At 42.3% G+C, this 18,381-nt stretch overlaps 1 pseudogene; it reads left to right on the top strand.

Moving 5' to 3' along the window:
• The first annotated feature begins 15,398 nt into the window (after positions 1 to 15,398).
• Gm28980 lies at positions 15,399 to 15,648 on the top strand (annotated as a pseudogene).
• Positions 15,649 to 18,381: the final 2,733 nt, after the last annotated feature.

Here is an 18,381-nt window from a genome sequence, read left to right as displayed (position 1 = left end):
CAAAGCTAAGAGCTGTGCTCAAATTAAGAATCTAGATCTGGGAATCATATATTTGGTTGTCAAGTGAGCTCAAAGTAATCACTGGGTCCTTATAAGAGGGAGGCAATAGCACGGGACTGAGGAAGAGGAGACAAGAAGTAGAGGTCAGAGAGATAATGCTGTGCTTACAACTATAAAAGCCGGGAGTCAAATTTCCAGAAAGTGGACACGCTATGACCAATTGTTCTCTAGAGTCTCCAAGGAGAGAATGTTCCTGCCAACAGTTGACCTCAGACAAGTGAAATCATTCCCCTGCCTACCTACAGAAGTGTAAGATGATACATCCATGACAAATGTTAATTGTCTTAAATGACTAAGTTTGTGCTAATTTGTTATAGCAGCAACAGGAAACTTATATAGATGACAATCTATTCCTTCTCCCAAAAATCATGTTATATGACTTTTATCTATGTTGATGTTACTTTCTGTGCTTCAGTTTCCCCCATGTGTAATGTGGGTTATTATGAGGTTTAAGTGACTCAATGAATTAACATAGCCTTTTATGAAGCAAGTACACAATAAACTATTCATATTAGTCCATCACAGCTTTCTAAGCAACACCTTTATATTTGCAGAATGAGATTAAATTGTAGATATAATTCCTAATGCTCCATTTTAGCATTTCCTTCTCACCTGTGGACTTGATCCCAGAGAAAAGAGATCCACCAGGATGTCCTACGATGTCAGCAACCATTCCTTCTAGCAGCTATTTTGCCTGGTCCTATCCTAAGGGAGGGTGTGCTTCCTGCACTTCTCCTTGACTTCCAGCTCTTCTGGGTCTGGTCCTGTTGATGAGCAGCTCCAACTCCAGCACGCATGAGTCCCTCTGCTGCCTTGGGAAGGACGATTGAAAAGCGAGTGCGTGCTTCAAAGCTGGCAGACTTGGAGAATAGTTACTAGATCCTGGAAGGATGACAGTAGAGCTGCTGCACTCTACCCAACTTCCTCAAACCTCATCTTAGCCTCCTGGGAATAGACCCATCTCAGTATTGACTTTAAAAGATTGTCCTGAAGATGAACAGAAAGGTGGTCCTCAAGCAATTGGTCCTGTGCCCCACCTCAGCATGCACTCTAAGTGCCCCAGCATTCGTTTGAACAGCAACGATGATGAGCGAGTATGACCTGTTACTTTCTAACATTTGGTGTTAAGAGAGCCTCTGATACTCTTAAATGCTCCCAAGTGCCCCAAGGAGCATTTGTTATGTGCATGCCATAGTTAGTGATACTTACCACATTTGAAATCAAAACTGAAATATTGAAAACATTTCTAAGCTCATGCAAGACAGCGATAAACCCATTATATGTTAACATGTCTATAAATGAAGTTTATTTCTTTTCAATATAAATTATTCAAGTGATATATCTGCAAATGTCAACATCTGGCTTAAGAGGAGACCACTGGGGGGCCGGAGAGATGGCTCAGTGGTTAAGAGCACTGGCTGCTCTTCCAGAGGTCCTAAGTTTAATTCCTAGCAACCATTGGTGGCTCACAACCATCTGTAATGGGATCTGATGCCCTCTTCTGGTGTGTCTGAAGAGAGTGACACTGTTCTTATATAAATAAAACAAATAAATCTTGAGAGAGGGGGGAGAGAGAGGGAGAGAGAGGGAGAGAGAGAGGGAGAGGGAGAGAGAGGGGGAGAGGGAGAGAGAGGGGGAGAGAGGGAGAGGGAGGGAGGGAGAGAGGGAGAGAGAGAGAGGGAGAGAGAGAGAGAGAGAGAGAGAGAGAGAGAGAGAGAGAGAGAGAGAGAGAAAGAGAGAAAGAGAGACAGTCTCACAGGCCAGGGAGGCTCTGGAAAAAAATCTACCATGCATTTTACCATGAGTAAAACGTTAATAATATCTTGGCCTATTTTGTCTACAAATGACCTGAAGGAGTCTCAGGGGACCCAGAACACTCTTCCAGAACCACTGTCTTATAGTATTTCAATCTGGGTACATATATCATAAGTTAAGATTGCCTATCACTTCCAACTTGATATGGGCAAAATTAAACACAAGCAATACCGCATCTCAGGGAGTGTGCAATGCCAGTCTCTGCCAAAAGAATATAAGATGCTCTATCACTTTATGAAGTATTATTAGATGTATTTTTAGAACTAGGAAGGCTTATAGTTTACCCATCCTGCTGAACTCTTTAGGAGAACTAAGAGACAAATTGATATTGCACATAACTGAATGTTACAATTAATACTATAATGAACATTACTCGTTATAGAACACTACAATGAAAGTAATATATTTTACATTACTAAACACTGCAGTTAAAAGTGAACTAATCAATTCCCAGCAGTTCAGGAGCCTAGAAGTTGAAACCATATAATCCCATATAATAACAGTGACAGAGGTTCAAGTCTACTGTTCCGCTTACATGATGTTTGGAAGTACATGAAAAAAAATTATATGTCATTGATGGGTATCCTCCCATCCTGGAAATCTACGATCATGCCCAGAATGAGAAATATCACACTCAGGGTAATGGGGACCTTTGGTCTTATCCTCATTCTGAAGAATGAAGACACATAACCAGAAGGCTTAGAAGATGTACTCACATCAGCAATGTTTTATCTGTTCTTAAAAATATGAATTTAAAAATTGTCTGCTTGAGCTCTTATTTTCCAGTAGAAGAGGATATACAAGAAAACAGGCCATGATAGCAACTCAAAACTCGCTGCAAAAAAGACTTCTAGCTCCTTTACTCTTGTCGGCTATGGACAGGTTCAGTTATAGGCAGATGGATTCAAAATACTCATTTGTAGGAAATTATTTTGTGCTTACCATGGACATCCCATGAAACAGATTAACACCTTGCCTAAAGGTTGATATAAGGTATGTCTGCTGGTCCCAAGGAACCTTGTTAATTTTTATTTCTTTCCTTCCTTCCCCGCCACCCCCCCCCTTTTTTTTTTGAGACAGGGTTTCACCATGTAGCCCTGGTTCTATGTAGATCAAGCTGGCCAGGCAGGAGTTCACAGAGATATATATGCCTGCCTATGCTCCCAAGTGCTAGGATTAAAAGTGTCACCAGCAAGTCTTGCAGAACTTGTTAACTTTATCAGGGACCTAAGAGCGAAGGGGAAAGCTTGGGGCTGAGAACAGCTTATTGAGAAACTTCCTTCTGACGTGGAGAACTGGACGTATGTCCTTACCCCGTAGTGTTGCTCTGATATCCCCTCTAGCTTCCTTGACAAGGGGTAGGAAAGGGGGTTCTAATTGTTTGAATATGTATCCCGAAGTCTAAGTGCTGGAACTTAATCTCCAATGCAGCAGGGCTGAGACGTGGGACCTTTAATAGATGTTAGGTCCTGAGAGGTCTCCCTTCAGAAGTGGATTTATGCTGTTCTCAGTGCTGTGGAGAAGGCTACTTATTGCAAGAGGGTTTCCTATAAACCTAACTTCAACTCTCTGTGTGATAATCTTCTGACATGTTACTGCCTAGCAAAAAGGCTTTTTGCCAGATGTAAACCCTCAGGATTAGACTTCACAGCCTCCAGGGCTATGTGTTAGATAACTTCTATTCCTTAAAGCTACCTAGTCTTGAGTCTTCTGTAAGAGCAAGCAAAGTAGACTAAGCAAGGGATTGCCACATTTCTGAGCCTGCCAAGGTCAGCTGGAGTCAGATTCTCAGCTCAGGAGCGCAGTCTTGGGCTTTTATTTCGCGGGGGTTGATGGTCTAGGATTTGGGGGTGTTGTGGGGGCATCAAACCTGCCAGCTCAGATTTCTGAGAAGGACTGGTTCTTGAGCTTCTTTTAGCTGTAGAGTCATCCCTCATTGACTTTGAAAAGCCCTTTAACTTCTCCTTGTTTACTGCTGCACTGTTTCTGAGCTGACTTTCTTTTTAACTCCCCTCCTTTCTTCTGCTCTCCTCAGGGCCTGACACAAGCACTCATCAGGGACTAAAAAGAAAAAATCCTTTGAAGCCATCTCTAAACCTGTGGTATGTATTGGTTCTAATAGGCATTAGAACATACATACAGCTTGTTCAAGACACCCATTAAATGATTTTTCACATTTTCTCAATAAAGATAAAGCATAGAAGAAACACTGTTTATTTTCACCCAAGTTTGCTCCTAACTTAGGCTATTGTTCTTCAGTACATGTTACACTGACATGCAGCTGTATATTATTGGGGCCTAATCACCAATTTTAGTATTTTTGCTAAGGATGTACACATTTCTGCAGGTGCCTATTCTGTGTTTACACTTTCTGCGGGGTTTGTTTTGAGGGTCTCATGGTTTAGCCCAGGTTGGTCTTGAACTTGTCCCACTGCTTCAGTCTCCCAAGTAGTTGAGGTTATGGGCATGTATCACTATGCCTGGCCAGTCACAGTTATGTTTAACTCTGGTTGGTAGCATTATACTGTATAGTCATTAATGGGGGAGAGAAGTTGTGCTCTGAGCTCTTAGGGACAACACCAAGACCTCAGAACATAATTACAAGAGTGAAAGGGGACAGTAGCTATAGCTATTTGTAGTAGAATATGTAAAGGCTGGCTCCATAACCTAGTCTTCTCTTTGCGTATAAGGTGCTCAGTCTATTTAACAAAAACATGGGACACTCCAGTGGCACCTGACATCTCTTTTCTACTTAGAGACAAATGTTCTCCTAGCTGATAACTGCATCTCAGCATGACAGGAAGACAGAACGACCTAGGCAGCTTCATTTAGAGAAACGTAATGGATTCCAGGCTCTTTCCTTATCATGTCAGTAGCTCTTGGAGCATGGAGAGTGAAGAGCAGGCTTGAGCAGGATGAAGCATGTGAAAAGCGTCCCAGCCATTTATTAATAATACTATCAGATTTCTTTGTAGGGGGTCAGCACTGTTTTTAAAAAGTCAGTTTAGTGCCCAGACACTTTGGAAGAACTTAGGCACTGAAGATACGGAGGAATGACATTTTTCCCCCTGAGGTTGCTCAATCTGTACAACGGAAGATGTTAAATTGGGAAAGAGTACAAAAGGAGCGTGATGCTCAAGACAAAGGGGGTAGGAGTTCTCCCTGCAAACTAGCCAATGTTTAAAACAAGGTAATAGAGAAGGTGCCAAAACCCAGTCTTGGAGGACTTTATATGCCACGATAAGGTGGCTCACCCAGCTGGAACGTGGGCAATGCGGAATGTTTGAAAGGACAGGTGCACTGGGGACAGGAAGGACTTGGGTTGTCTTCTATCACACTTCCCTTCATTACTGCCCTGTAGATTCATTGCTAATTAATCCAAGATGGTAGCTGGGGAAGAGAAGGAGAGAAATCAGGGGGGAAAGATACATAATCATGACAGCAGAGCAGGAGGGGTAGCTTGGGTCGGTACATAGGTGGGGGCAACTGGCTGGCACAGTCATTTGTATTTAAGAGATGCATACAATTTACGTATCTGTGAGCCAGAGACTCCCTAGAACATAAATTTCCCATGCTCGGCAGCAATTCATCGGTCCTAAACTTCATCTCTTAGTTATTTATGAGTTCGCAGATCTTGAGTAAATGCCAAGCAAGTTTTGTTTTTCTTTCTTCTTTTTTTTTTTTTTTTGGTAAGTTTGGCTTTTCATTTAATAAGTTTATTTTAGAATATTTTCCCCCAGTGACTGAGTTAAATATGAAACCCTCACAATCAAAGGTGATGGGTGTTGACGGTTGGTGGTAAACAAAACACTTGTTCCACTAAGTCACCAACTAATGCAGACTTAATTACAGGATAGTTAAGCAAGGAGAGAATTGCTTCTTCCTTGGATGTCTGAATGTGAGCGTAGCTGTAGCTGTAGCAGATGGCAGTTTGACACATCAACATTTCAAGGGAGTTCACTCAAGTTAAACTATCCGAGAAGTGCTAAAAATATTAAGCCCGACTTACATACTTCTGCTTCTGCTCTGACTGAAAGATTAACGCTGTAGCTGTGCTAACCAGGACACTCCCAGCATCTGAAAGAACAAGTTGATCCCTTTAGCATTTTCAGAACGGCTATTCCAATTATATGCCTTAGAAGTTGCATAAAGACTTCTCTATGCCACAGCTATGATTTAAGAGTGAAGAAGATTTTTGACTTAGCCAGGTGTGGTGCCACATGTCCATAATGTTAGTACTTGGGAGGTTGTGGGTGTGGGTGTGGGTATGGAGTGTGTGTGGGGTGGTGAGTTTGAGACTGGCTCAGGCTCTGTAGAGTGTCTTAAAATTTCTTTTCTTTTCCAACTCTAAGAACACACTACATAATGTTTCAAACCCAACACTGTCTGGAAGATTCTAGATGTCATAGTAGAGTTTAATTTTGGAGTAAGAAATGCTAACTAAAATTAACTAGAAAAAGTCTACTGGAAGATTATTCAAAAGCTACCTATTAGATGATCTTCGAGAAGAAAATAACGACAAGAGGAGAAAACATGATCAATGATTTCATTTAAAAAAGATGGGAACTTGCAGGGAAAAAAATGTAGCAAATCTGTCTAATTTCCAAGTAATTTCTCAAAATAATCCAACCTGTAAATATTATGCAATGTTCTGTTGGTGATACTTATTTCCTTCAGTGTTTTCTTCCTCCTCCCAGTTTCATATTTCTCCCCACAGTCATTCACCAAGACTTCAAAGAGGTGCTTTTCAAAGTCAGTATGGGAGAGAAACAAGCCTGGGTTCAGCTCATGGCAGAGGGATGCAGCTTCTTGGGCTTCAGTGGGGAAGGTGGGTGATTTACTTACGTGATGTGAGTCTGGAGTGGGCTGCCCAGAGTAGCTACTCAGCCTGGGGAAGCCAGTGAAGACTGGCTGCCTTCCTACTTCTCCATGGCTTGTGTGGCTGCCTAACCAGGCTTTGTCCTGTGCCCCAAAGAAATGGATGGAGCAGAGGCCTTCGAGGTGCATCATTAGGCTATTTATTTGAGATCACTCTAATTTTTTTCCTTTTAAACACAAGCATTCTTAGTCATTAACTTTATTCTTAGAATTACTTTAGCCAAATCTCAGAGGTCCTGGTATGTTGTACTTCTCATTTTCATGTGTTTCTAGGATTTTCTTTAAAGCTTTCTTCCAGATTTCTTAATTGAACCATTGTCATTCAACAAAGTATTATTCCATCTCCAAATATTCAGGTAATTTCTATAGTTTCTCAATTGATTTCTAGTATTAGACCACTGTGATCTGATAAGATAGAAAAAATAACTTTGATTCTTTTGTGCTTGTTAATACTTGCTTTGTGATATAGAATGCAGTCTGTTTTACAGAATATTCTATAGGATGCTTAGAGAGTATGTATTTTATATCTGTTTGATGGATGGACTGTATGTATGTGTGTGTGTATGTGTATATGTGTTTGATGGATGGACTCTCTCTCTATATATATAATATGCATATATATATATATATACTGTGTGTATATAAATGTATACATACACACATATACATATATGCATACACATATACACACATATATGTTTTCAGATATATCTGTTAAGTATGTTTGGTCTATGATATAGTATATAGCTATGAAGCTTCTTTTATGACTTTTATTTGGAGTATTAAAGTCATCTATTATTTTAGCATGACCTGTCAGACCTTTTATATCTATTGGTCTTTGCTTTATTAAATTGGGTGTTCCAGCATTTGGTGCACATCCAGTTGTTTAGTCTTTTAGGTGGGTTGATCTCTTTATTAGTATGCAGTGGCATTCATTATATCTTTTGACTGATTTTGGTTTGAGAACAACTTTATTAGATGTTAAAATACCTATGCCAGGTTCTTTTTAACTTCCATTCACTTGCTGGATTGTTTTCATCCTTTGATTCTCAAGCTGTGTATGTCTTTACTAATAAAATGTGACTCTCAGAGACAACAGATAGAGATAGTTTTTAAATGCAGTTAGCGTCTCGGGTGACTTGAGGCTATTTGTGTTTGTCTTAGTTAAAAGTTTCCATTGCTGTGAAGAGACACCATGACCAAGGCATCTCCTATTTATTTATTTATTTATTTATTTTCGCGACAGGGTTTCTCTGTATAGCCATGGCTGTCCTGGAACTCACTCTGTAGACCAGGCTGGCCGCAAACTCAGAAATTTGCCTGCCTCTGCCTCCCAAGTGCTGAGATTAAAGGCATGCACCACCACTGCCCAACAAAGATTTATTTATTATGTATATAGCCGTCTGCCTGCACACATGTGTGCTGGCCAGAAGAGGGCACTAGACCTCATTATAGGTGGTTATCAGCTGTCATGTGGTTGCTAGGAATTGAACTCAGGATCTCTAGAAGAGTAGCCAGTGCTTTTAACCTCTGAGCCATCTCTCCAGCCCCCAAGGCAACTCTTATAAAGACAAACATTTAGTTGGGGCTGGCTTAACAGTTTGAGAGGTTTAGGTCATTATCGCCATGACGGGAAGCATGGCAGCATGCAGGCAGACATGCTGCTGGAGGAGCTGAGAGTTCTACGTCTTGATCTTGAGCAGTCAGGAGGAGATTAGAATTCCACACTGGGCAGAGCTGGAGCATAGGAGACCTCAAAGCCCTGCCCCCACAATGATACACTTTCTCTCACAAAACCACACCTATTCCAACAAGGCCATACCTGTGGCCCAAGCCTTCAAACACATGAATCTATGGGTGCCACGCCTATTTAAATCACCACAGCATTTGAAGCTGTTATTGAGAATGCTTACTATTTCTGTAATTTTCCTCTATTTGCACTGGTTTTGTTCTTTACTCTCTCTCCTATTGATAGTAGAGAGTTGATGGTTTACTGTGTGATCATGATGATGCTTCCCAGCTCTCCATTGTTCATCTTTCCCTCTCACGAAGCTTATTCTCCTTTGTGATTTGACAATTGAGGCAATTTTACTTCACCTCTACATAAAGTACTCCTTTAAGCATCTTCTACAGTGCTGACGAGAGGTCTGATGCTCTTTTTATATGTTTGCCTTTGTGACTTGTTAGCACTTTTCCTCTTGTGAATTTTAATGTTATTTCTTTGCTTTGTGCTTTTGACATCCTTTTGCTTTTTACAATCTCTGTGTGGGTATGTATCTGTGATTGCAGGTGCCCTTGGCATCCAGAGATGCTGGATCCCCTGAGCTTGAGTTACATGTGGTTATGTGCCATCTGATGTGGGTGCTGGGAACTGACTCAAGTCCTCCGCAAAAGCAGAAATGGCTTTTAATGGCTGAACAATCTCTCCAGTCTTATTTTTGAAACCTTGATTTTGGAATATGAGAGGTTTGTCACCTATTATGCCAGCTTGAAGCTCTTGCATTTGTATATCTATTTCATTCTTGTTTTGGAACGTTTCTGCTATAATTTAATTGAATAGAATCTCTGTCTTTAGTTTTAAATCTCAGAACTTTCCTCCATCCTATGGATTTTCAGGTTGGTCTCCTGATGGTATCCTACAGGTCATGGGTATCGTCATCATGCTTGGCTATTGTTTCTTTATTGATATTTGAAGGCAGTACTTCCTTGACTTTGTCTGCAAGCTCTGATTTTCATTCTTCAGTTTGGTTGAGTCCACTGGTCAGGTTTTTCACTTTAAAAAATGACATTGAATTTTTGATTGCGAATATTTCTATTTTTGTTTCTCAAAAATCCTATTTCCTTACTGAACTCTTTTCCTACATTGGTCCCCTTGTTACTCATGCTGCTGATTTTCTCATTTGTTTTGCTGACGCCTTAACCCACTGTGTTGGTGACCTTAGACTCCAGGTCCTGTGTTGAATTCATCTTGTTTGTATCCCCTTTGAGGTCACAGATCATTTTTATTAATAAACTTTTGAAATCTTCACCTGGTACATTACCTATTTAAGTATCTTTGACTTTGGTCATGCAGAAGAGTTTATGTGTAAGCATAATATTATTGCATACTGTGTAATTCAAATGCTGATCTATTTCTCCTATACCTGGCTGCAATCCTAATTCTGAGAATCTTCTGGCTCAGTCTTGTATAAGCACCAGTTCCCTAATTGTTCCCTGAAATATAAATCAATAAAATTTAACAGCCAATGACTGAGCAGGGGGGAGAATAGGGCGGGACTTCCTGCCAGCCAGTGAAGGGGGAGAGAGAGGGAGGAAGTGCGTGATGAGCCACAGGGAGAAAGTCCAGGAGAGAGAATGAGAAAAGAGCTTGAGCAGAGAAAGCCAGAAAATGCAAGGATCTTGGGGTTTTGGCTGGGAGGTAGCCAGATTAGCAGAGAAGTTGCTGTGCCTTTAATGCTCCTTAAATCAATATATTAGTCTGGTCTCAATTATTTAGCAGTTAGCTGGGAAATTAGCAACTTATTTTAGAAAGTCACTTACAGTTATGATATTTCAAAGGAGTTATTCTGTTTTATTTTTTGTATTCCTGGTTGTGATAGTTTGCATATGCTTGGCCCATGGAGTGGCACTATTAGGTGAAGTCTTGTTAGAGTAGGTGTGGCCTTGTTGGAGTAGGTGTGTCACTGTGGGCATGGGCTTTAAGACCCTAGTCCCAGCTGCCTGGAAGCCAGTCTTCTCCTAGCAGCCTTCAGATGAAGATGTATAACTCTCAACTCTTCCTATGTCATGCCTGCCTGGATGCTGCCATGCTCCTGCCTTGCTGATAATGGACTGAACCTCTGAACCTGCAAATCAGCCCCAATGAAATGTTGTATTTATAAGAGTTGTGTTGGTCACAGTGTCCGTTCACAGCAGTAAAACCCTAAGACACTGGTCTTCTGTAACATGATCTGTACAATTGTTAGTTTGATTATCACTTCTGGTCTTATTTGGGGATTTGTTATTGATAAGCCTATTTTTGGGGGCTCAAACCCCAGTTCCACACAGTGACGAGGAAAAAACTAATATAATATAACCACATCAAACCATACCAGGTACAAAAAAACACTCTAAAATGGTTAAAGCACCAATAACTACAAGTCATAAAATAGAAACAGTAAGGCAGAGTGTGCCATAAAGTTACAGATTAAAGTAAATGTGGAAACGTTTACAGGGATAAGATGAAGGAAGGGAATGTAGGAATGGAAAAACAGAAGACTAGTGAGGGCCAGCGAGTTTCAGTAAATGAAGAAAAGGAATGGAGAATGTTGTAGAGGGAATAGGGCAAGGAATTTTTTTGGGGGGGGATTCATAATAATGAGAAAGTTTGAAAGCAGAATTAAATAAATCTAAGGTGGGGGAAAATTAGAGATGAGTTTTTAAAGAGTCAAGCATAACAAAGGGAGCAGACAGGTAAACAGACAGACAAACTCTAACAAGATGGCGGGACACTACTACTTAAAACAGAGTAGAAAGAAAACAGCAAAGTTCAAAGAGGAGGAAGGAAGGAAGGAAAAAGGAAGGAAGGAAGGAAGGAAAAAGGAAAGAAGGAAGGAAGGGAGGAAGAGAAAAGGATAGGAAAGAAGAAAGAAAAAGATGGCTTAGTAATGAAAAATGCACTAAGGGAAAAATTTTTTAAAAAGACATAATTTAAAAAGTACCATAAAGTAAAAGCACTGATAAAAATACATTAATAATAAAAACATCAGAGACTGCTGGTCAAATGCATACAGGAGCAGGGCTGTCAGGCTCCTCTGCTCTTGTCTTTTCTATGCTTTTTGCTGGTGTTGACTCTGTATTCCGCCAGTGAGTGTCTGAAGTCTACCATAGCTGTCTTCACGTTATCAGCTCTTTTTCTCTTGGCACCACCAGCCTCTGATGGTCACACTAGCTTCCTAGTCTGAGGACTGGAAAAGCCCCTCAGCCTCGTACGACTTTCCAGCTCTTCAATCTGGAGGTTTCTTTTGACTGTGTCAGGAATTTGGGAAGCAGTCATGGCAATGAGAGCTGCGTATGTGGGGACCTGTCTTCTATCTTGTCATTTAAAGGTCTCCTTAGTACTCACCACCCCGATGGAGGACACCTAGCTATGCGTCAAGCAGGCTGCTGGAACTTCAGCGTTCTTGGCTTTCACAGCAGTGAGCAGCAGGGGGCTCCAGAGGTGGATCTACTGCTGGGCCAAGGCTCAGGGCTATTCTTGGTTGATGAGGGCACCCCTGGACACCAATGGTGGGGCCACCACCTGACCTGGGTAGAACAGCTTTTCCAATCTTCACGAATGTCTTCCTGGGCCTTCCTTCCCCCCCCCCCCCCCCAGGTGTTATGGCTGGTGAAATTCAGGCTCCCGACCTGAGGTCATTCGAAGATCTTCGACTCCCAGGGTCGCTTGGTTTTAAACAATAATTTCTCTCTCAGTATGGTTTCTGGTCACTGTCCCCTGGATCACAAAGTGAAAGAGTGGGTTTCTCCCCACTGCTGACTGCTTTGGAGCCAGGGTATTACCAAAATCTATAGATTTATGAGGACAATGGGCTGTCCTAAGGGCAAGGCTGCCTCTGTGTTACCTTTCAGGAGCTGGTGTGTGTGTGTGTGTGTGTGTGTGTGTGTGTGAACAAGACATAACTTAGTGTCATTTGAGAAGAGGGAACCTCAATTGAGAAAATGCCTCCATCCTGTAAGCAAGTCTGTGAGGGCATCTTCTTGATTAATAATGGATGTGGGAAGGCCCAGCCACACATGTACACAAGGGCACATGTGTGTCACCCATGGACAGATGAGCCTGAGTTACATAAGAATGCAGGCTGAGCAAGCCATGGGTAGCAGCCAGTAAGCAGTGTTCCTCCATGGTTTTTGCTTCCATCCCTGGCTCCAGGTCCCTGCCCTGACTTCCCTCAGGGATGGACTGTAAAGTATAAGCTGAAATAAAACTTTCCCTCCTCCAACTTGCTTTTGCTCGTGGTGTTTAAGTGGCTATAGAAAGGAAACTGAGTCACGCTCCCTCCACCAGGCTGCTGTGTGGCTGATGCTGTTCCCCTTCGTGTCCTCACCCGTCCTTCTCTCCTTACCTTTCATGTGTCTTTCGCTTTCTTCATAATTTTCCAAAGCTCTTCTCTTTGGAGCATTTCTTTTCCATATTGGACCCGCTCCTTCACCAGCACACGCAGAGACGGCATCTAGGTTAACCCTGAAGCCCAGCAGCATAAACTTTCTGCTACAGCCATGGCAGTCCAGCATAGGAACCGCCTGGCTGAGAAGTCCACAGGACTGTGGGGTGTGCACGGGTCCCAGATCAGATTCTCCACTTACAGCTTACAGCTCTGTTCTTCGCCAACTGTGTAGCCAAGGGTACAGCTCCATACTTCTACCTGACCAGTAAGGTTGGTGATGATGTTAAATACAGAGGCTGATGCGACAATCAATTGAGTGACTGTTTGAAAAGTGATTGGTAAGAGTTCAACACATAGGAAACACTGAAACACTGTAGAAGTTACGTACAATGCTTTCCAGTAGTTGAGAAGTGCAGGCCAGCTTTCTATACGCCTACTCTCTCAAGTGCATCCATTTTCACTGTCTCCTCTCTTCCTGTCACCCTTCTTTAAAAACGTCTTTTGCCTGTGTTTGCCTTGATCTCTCTCTCTGGTCCAGAGAAGAATGCACAGGGGACCATGGGGACAGCTCAGATGCCTTTGGTGACTGGTAGAAAACCCTATAGCTGAATACTATAAAGCACTGGGGAGGGCTTCTTAGCTGGGTGCCTGTCAGAGGTAAAGCAATATGCCACCAGGGGTGATGGTAATTTCAGCTGTCATGATGTCTCCCCATAGACTCTCCTTGGGACTCCTGACTCTGCCCTGTGGTGGTGTGAAATGGATTTTATTAAGCTCTCATTATGTGCCCCCGCATCTTGGTATCTAAAGCACACGAGAGCCAGTACCACACGCCTGCTGGGTGCTCTGCTCAGGCCTTTCACATGCCCAGCTCTCTCTCTCTCTCGTGCACTAAATCTAAAGTGAAGTCCAGGGTTCAGAGGCCCAACTCAGCGTGTGAATTAATGGAGTGGTGGGCTACCTTTGTGTTCGTTTCTTAAATGTTTTCCTGAAGCAGAATTATAAATAGGCTGTTTTCTGACCCATGGGTCAAGAAGTGAATAATCAGGCAAATGATTTTGATTCTAACATCTATTATGAACATAACACATTAATAATGAATGTCAAGAACTCAGTTCAGAGACAGTAAAGGCAAAGGCACCTTGTGTCTCTTTTCGTTCACTTACCATCCTTTTTCAATGCTTTTTTTTTTTTTTTTTTCCTATTTGGAGTGGCAATAGGACTTTTCAAAGTCTTCCAGGTTGGTGGTATAGCTCAGTGGGTAAAGACATCAGGCTACCAAGAACCCACTTGGTGGAGGGAGAAAACGGACTCCTGCAAATGATCTTAGACCTTCACATGTGCTATGGCATGTAGACATGCGTGAGCGCGCATGCGCACGCACACACTAAATGTAAAAAAAAAAAAATTGAAAAGAAAACTGCAAACAAAAAGGAAATATCCACACCCATAAGCAAACCTAAGAGTGCCTGTAATAGCCTGCCTTTGACTGAGGGGAGGGACTTAAAGAGGGGAGGGGCTTGTGGAGGGGAGTGTCAGCTTTTGTGGCTCAATTATTGTCCTGCTTCTGTTCTACTTTAACAAGACTGGGAAATTGAGTGTTCACATCTCTCAGAATGTTTTCCGCTCTGAATTCCTGGGGAGTGGTGTCTCGTCAGCATGCCTGGTGCTGCGGATGTGGTTTTATTTAATCCCAGGAAACTGTCTCATTCCCTCCTCTTCCCAAAGACAGAGAACTGTAAACAGGAAGCTTTTCAGTCTTCCCCATTGGGTCTTTGCCTTTCACAGAGTTCAAATGAGAAGGTTTTAAGAGGAACTGACCTCATTGGATAGCAATAGCGGCTATGATGAGGACTCTGCCATTTTTGTGAAGTGCCAAATGGCCATATGGATTAAACCTACCCTTTCTTCCTGGTGTGGGTTGGCTCATAAAGAATCAACCGCTGAGCTGCCCTGAGCCAGCCGCAAGAGACAGAGAATTCCCCGTGATCCTCATCAGATGAGAGCGTAAGTGAGACATAGCATGCTCCCTGGAGAGTCAGGCCAGCTTCTTGTGATGGAGGCTGGAGGAGAATCGCACTGGACTTGCTAAAAAGGAGCAAGGCGATGTAGTCACTGCTTCTGCTCCTCAGACCCACCTACTGGCTTAGCAGACTTGAGACATTCACATTTTCTGTTTCATTGGGACCCCTCCATTCACCACTGCAGGTAGACCAGATGGAAGCACTGGGAGAGTCTCAAGCTCCATTGACTTTTGGCATCTGAGATGTCCAATGTTTACATCCCCATCAAGGGGTCTTCCTAATACCCATATGAGCTCAGGCTATCCTGGGTGCTCACTCGGGGCACTAAAATGTACTGGTTTGAACACATTAATGATAAACTCAGTTTCCAATAATGTGTTGGTGTCACATTAAGGAAAGGAATTAAGAAACACTTCCATTTGGCACAATTTAATTAAGAGTTGGCCTGGAATTGAATACTCTACTTCTCTGACCCCTGTCTTCTGATGGAAGACTTGACTGTATGGATGATCGGAGACATACTGCTGTTCCAGATGCTGCTGATGAACGTTGGGGGCTGTGCTCAACTTTAAACTGAAAAAGAAGGACATGCAAGGCTTTGGGGGGAGGAATTGAGGGAACCCAGCACAGGAGACAACATCCGGGAATTCCTAGTGAGCCTGAGGTACTTCCGGATCTTCACCACCCTGTGGAATGTGTTCATGGTCATACTGTTCGGCTCTTGAACCCTGCATGGAACCCAGAGCTCACCTGCTGGACATCAAGGTTCCGTTACTGTTTCTGGTGATTTCAAGAATGCTTCTCACTGGAAAACCAGGGACCTTCCCAGAAGGCTTGAGCTCATTTGAGTTGGGAATGTCCATCTCCCAGCCCCCACCTCCACCCCTACCCCTCGTTAGCCACGGGTGTACCTGTGCTTTGAGGTTTCAGGAAGTCCTGTAAGACACAGTGACACAGTCAGGCTTTGTTAGGAGAAAGACATACCTAGATCTTCCCCGTGTTCTGGCATTCCATTTTTGCCCAGCTTCTCCAGAAACCTGACCTGGGCTAGTTCTTAGTTGGCTTGTTTGTTTTGGGTTGATTTGTTCATTCCCGATTACTGCATGAGTCTGAATTCACCTTCCTAAGCAGTCTTGTGAGTCTGTCTGTCCTTGTCATTGTGTCTGTGAGTCCCTCACAATGGGCTTTACTCTCAAGCATTACATGGGGTGAAGGAATGAGGAATAAATACTTTATAGAAATCTTTAACTCTAACTAAACCTACTGACCCAGAAAACAAACAAACATGCTGTAACATGGCCACCAAGACATATCCACATTACAGCATCCAGCATTTATGGTGGCTAATCATTTTTATAAGACCACTTCTGCCCCTTTGCCGTTCCTAGCATTTATTACCATAGCAGACAGACAAATATGCATTATTTGTGGGTCAGGGGCATGGGAGAGTACAAGATTTAAGATGCAGTTATGCATTAGTTTAGCTTGTAAAAGCCGATTACACGGCAAATCCAAGGCAGGTCAGGTTGATTGCTCTATTCTCGTCTTAAAGGAAGGTTAAAAAAACAGGATGAGTACACGGTAGGATAGCAGTCTTAAGTGACCTCAGGGAGTATTATTAACTCTGGCTGTGAGATCCAGCAAAAATTCCAGTCTCTTAGAGTGTAAGAGATATTTTCATAATGACACACTGTAAGACATGGACTTTCATCTTCACAATTTGAAGGAGACACATGGCTCATTTAAGTAGCACTTACCTAGTGCCACTGGTACCCTCTGGCAAGTTCTGTCTAGGATGCTAAGAGACATTCCAAGCATCTGGTAGGTACCTCTCTTACAGTGACAGGGGGGAAAAATCATGTAAAGAGATGGCCAAGGTCCCTGGGAACAATAGTGTCACCATCTGAGAACCACTGTCCACAGTAATATTCAGTCCAGGAGGACAGTGGTAGTGTCTCTGCAAAGAGCTGGATGACTGGAGTTGTCAGGATGGAGAGAGCCCACATCGCTAGTGAGGTACCTTGGGTACAGTTCACACACAGCTGGTTTGCAAGACAAAGGGTTGGGAGAACCAGGTTTTTCTTACCATGCTTGGATCTAGGAAACTCTGATCAGATGAGCACTAGGAAAAGAGGACAGAGAACAGCTGGTCAGATCCCATGGTGACTGGTGTAGTGTGTGTGTGTGTGTGTATGTGTGTGTATAAATAATATTTTTGTGTTTCAAATTGTACTGGAGGCAAAACATCTTTTTTCTACATATGTCACTTACGTTTGTAACCAAGGGCCCTATAACAAAAGACAGATTAACAAGAGCAAAGTGTAGACTACCTAATACAGGTTATATGTGATAGAAGAGTCTTTGTGAGAAAATTAAGATCCTCCCCATCCCAAGAGAGGGGAAGACTTGAACATTTCCCCCTCCCCTTCCCAGTTCTGATGAAAGCCGAGGAACAATAGAGTCTAAAGCATAACTGGTAGACCTAGTGGAGGGAACAACTGGTAAACCTAGTGGAGGTGAATGGAGTGGTGTTAGGGAGGGGTGGGGATTGCAACAAACCATGGAGGGCAAATTTCACCTCAGTGCCCATCAGTCAGTTATAGCATAAAAATGAGTCTAATCCCAAACCTTAAAATTTTAATGAGAGACCCAAAATTAGATTTTTATTTAAAGTATTTTAATTTAACAGAAAAAGGACAATATAGGCCTTGGGATCTGGCTTAGAGGTGCTTGATTCTGATGTATGAGGCTTTGAGTGTAACCTAGCACCACAGGAAAGCAAAGATAAGAAAGATGTAGGGGACATGATTACAATCGAAGCATTCTGGAGGGAGAGAGAGAAGGACTGAAATGTGCTTGTGGCCAGCCTGGTCCATAATGAGTTATAGGCTGCAGTGCCTCAGAAACAATAGATAGATAGATGATAGATAGGTAGATGATAGATAGATAGATAGATAGATAGATAAATAGATAGATAGATGATAGATAATAGATAGATAGGTGATAGATAGATAGATGATAGATAGATGATATATGTATATGATAGATGATAGATAATAGATGGATAGATGGATGATATATGTATATGATAGATAGATGATAGATGATAGGTAGATAATAGATGGATAGATAGATAGATAGATAGATAGATAGATGATAGATAGGTGATAGATAGATGATAGATAGATGATATATATGATAGATGAAAGATAGATAATAGATAGATAGATAGATAGATAGATAGATAGATAGGTGATAGATAGGTGATAGATAGATGATTGTGGGAAGCCACATGTGCCGTTGCAGAGTGGCACTGACTACTGCTGGCCACCACGCATAAGTTTGGACAAACAACCAATGTGTACATATGCAGTAAAGTTTTTTGCAAAGACACTGCCTGGCCCAGGCATGATAATGAGGCTTTGAGAGTATAACCAATCCAATGTGAGACATGCAAA

This window comes from Mus musculus, chromosome 1 (assembly GCF_000001635.26).
Source record: "Mus musculus strain C57BL/6J chromosome 1, GRCm38.p6 C57BL/6J".
Classification (NCBI taxonomy): Eukaryota; Metazoa; Chordata; class Mammalia; order Rodentia; family Muridae; genus Mus; species Mus musculus.
Note: the sequence above shows the minus strand (reverse complement) of the source record. Positions and strands in the feature narration are given on the sequence as shown.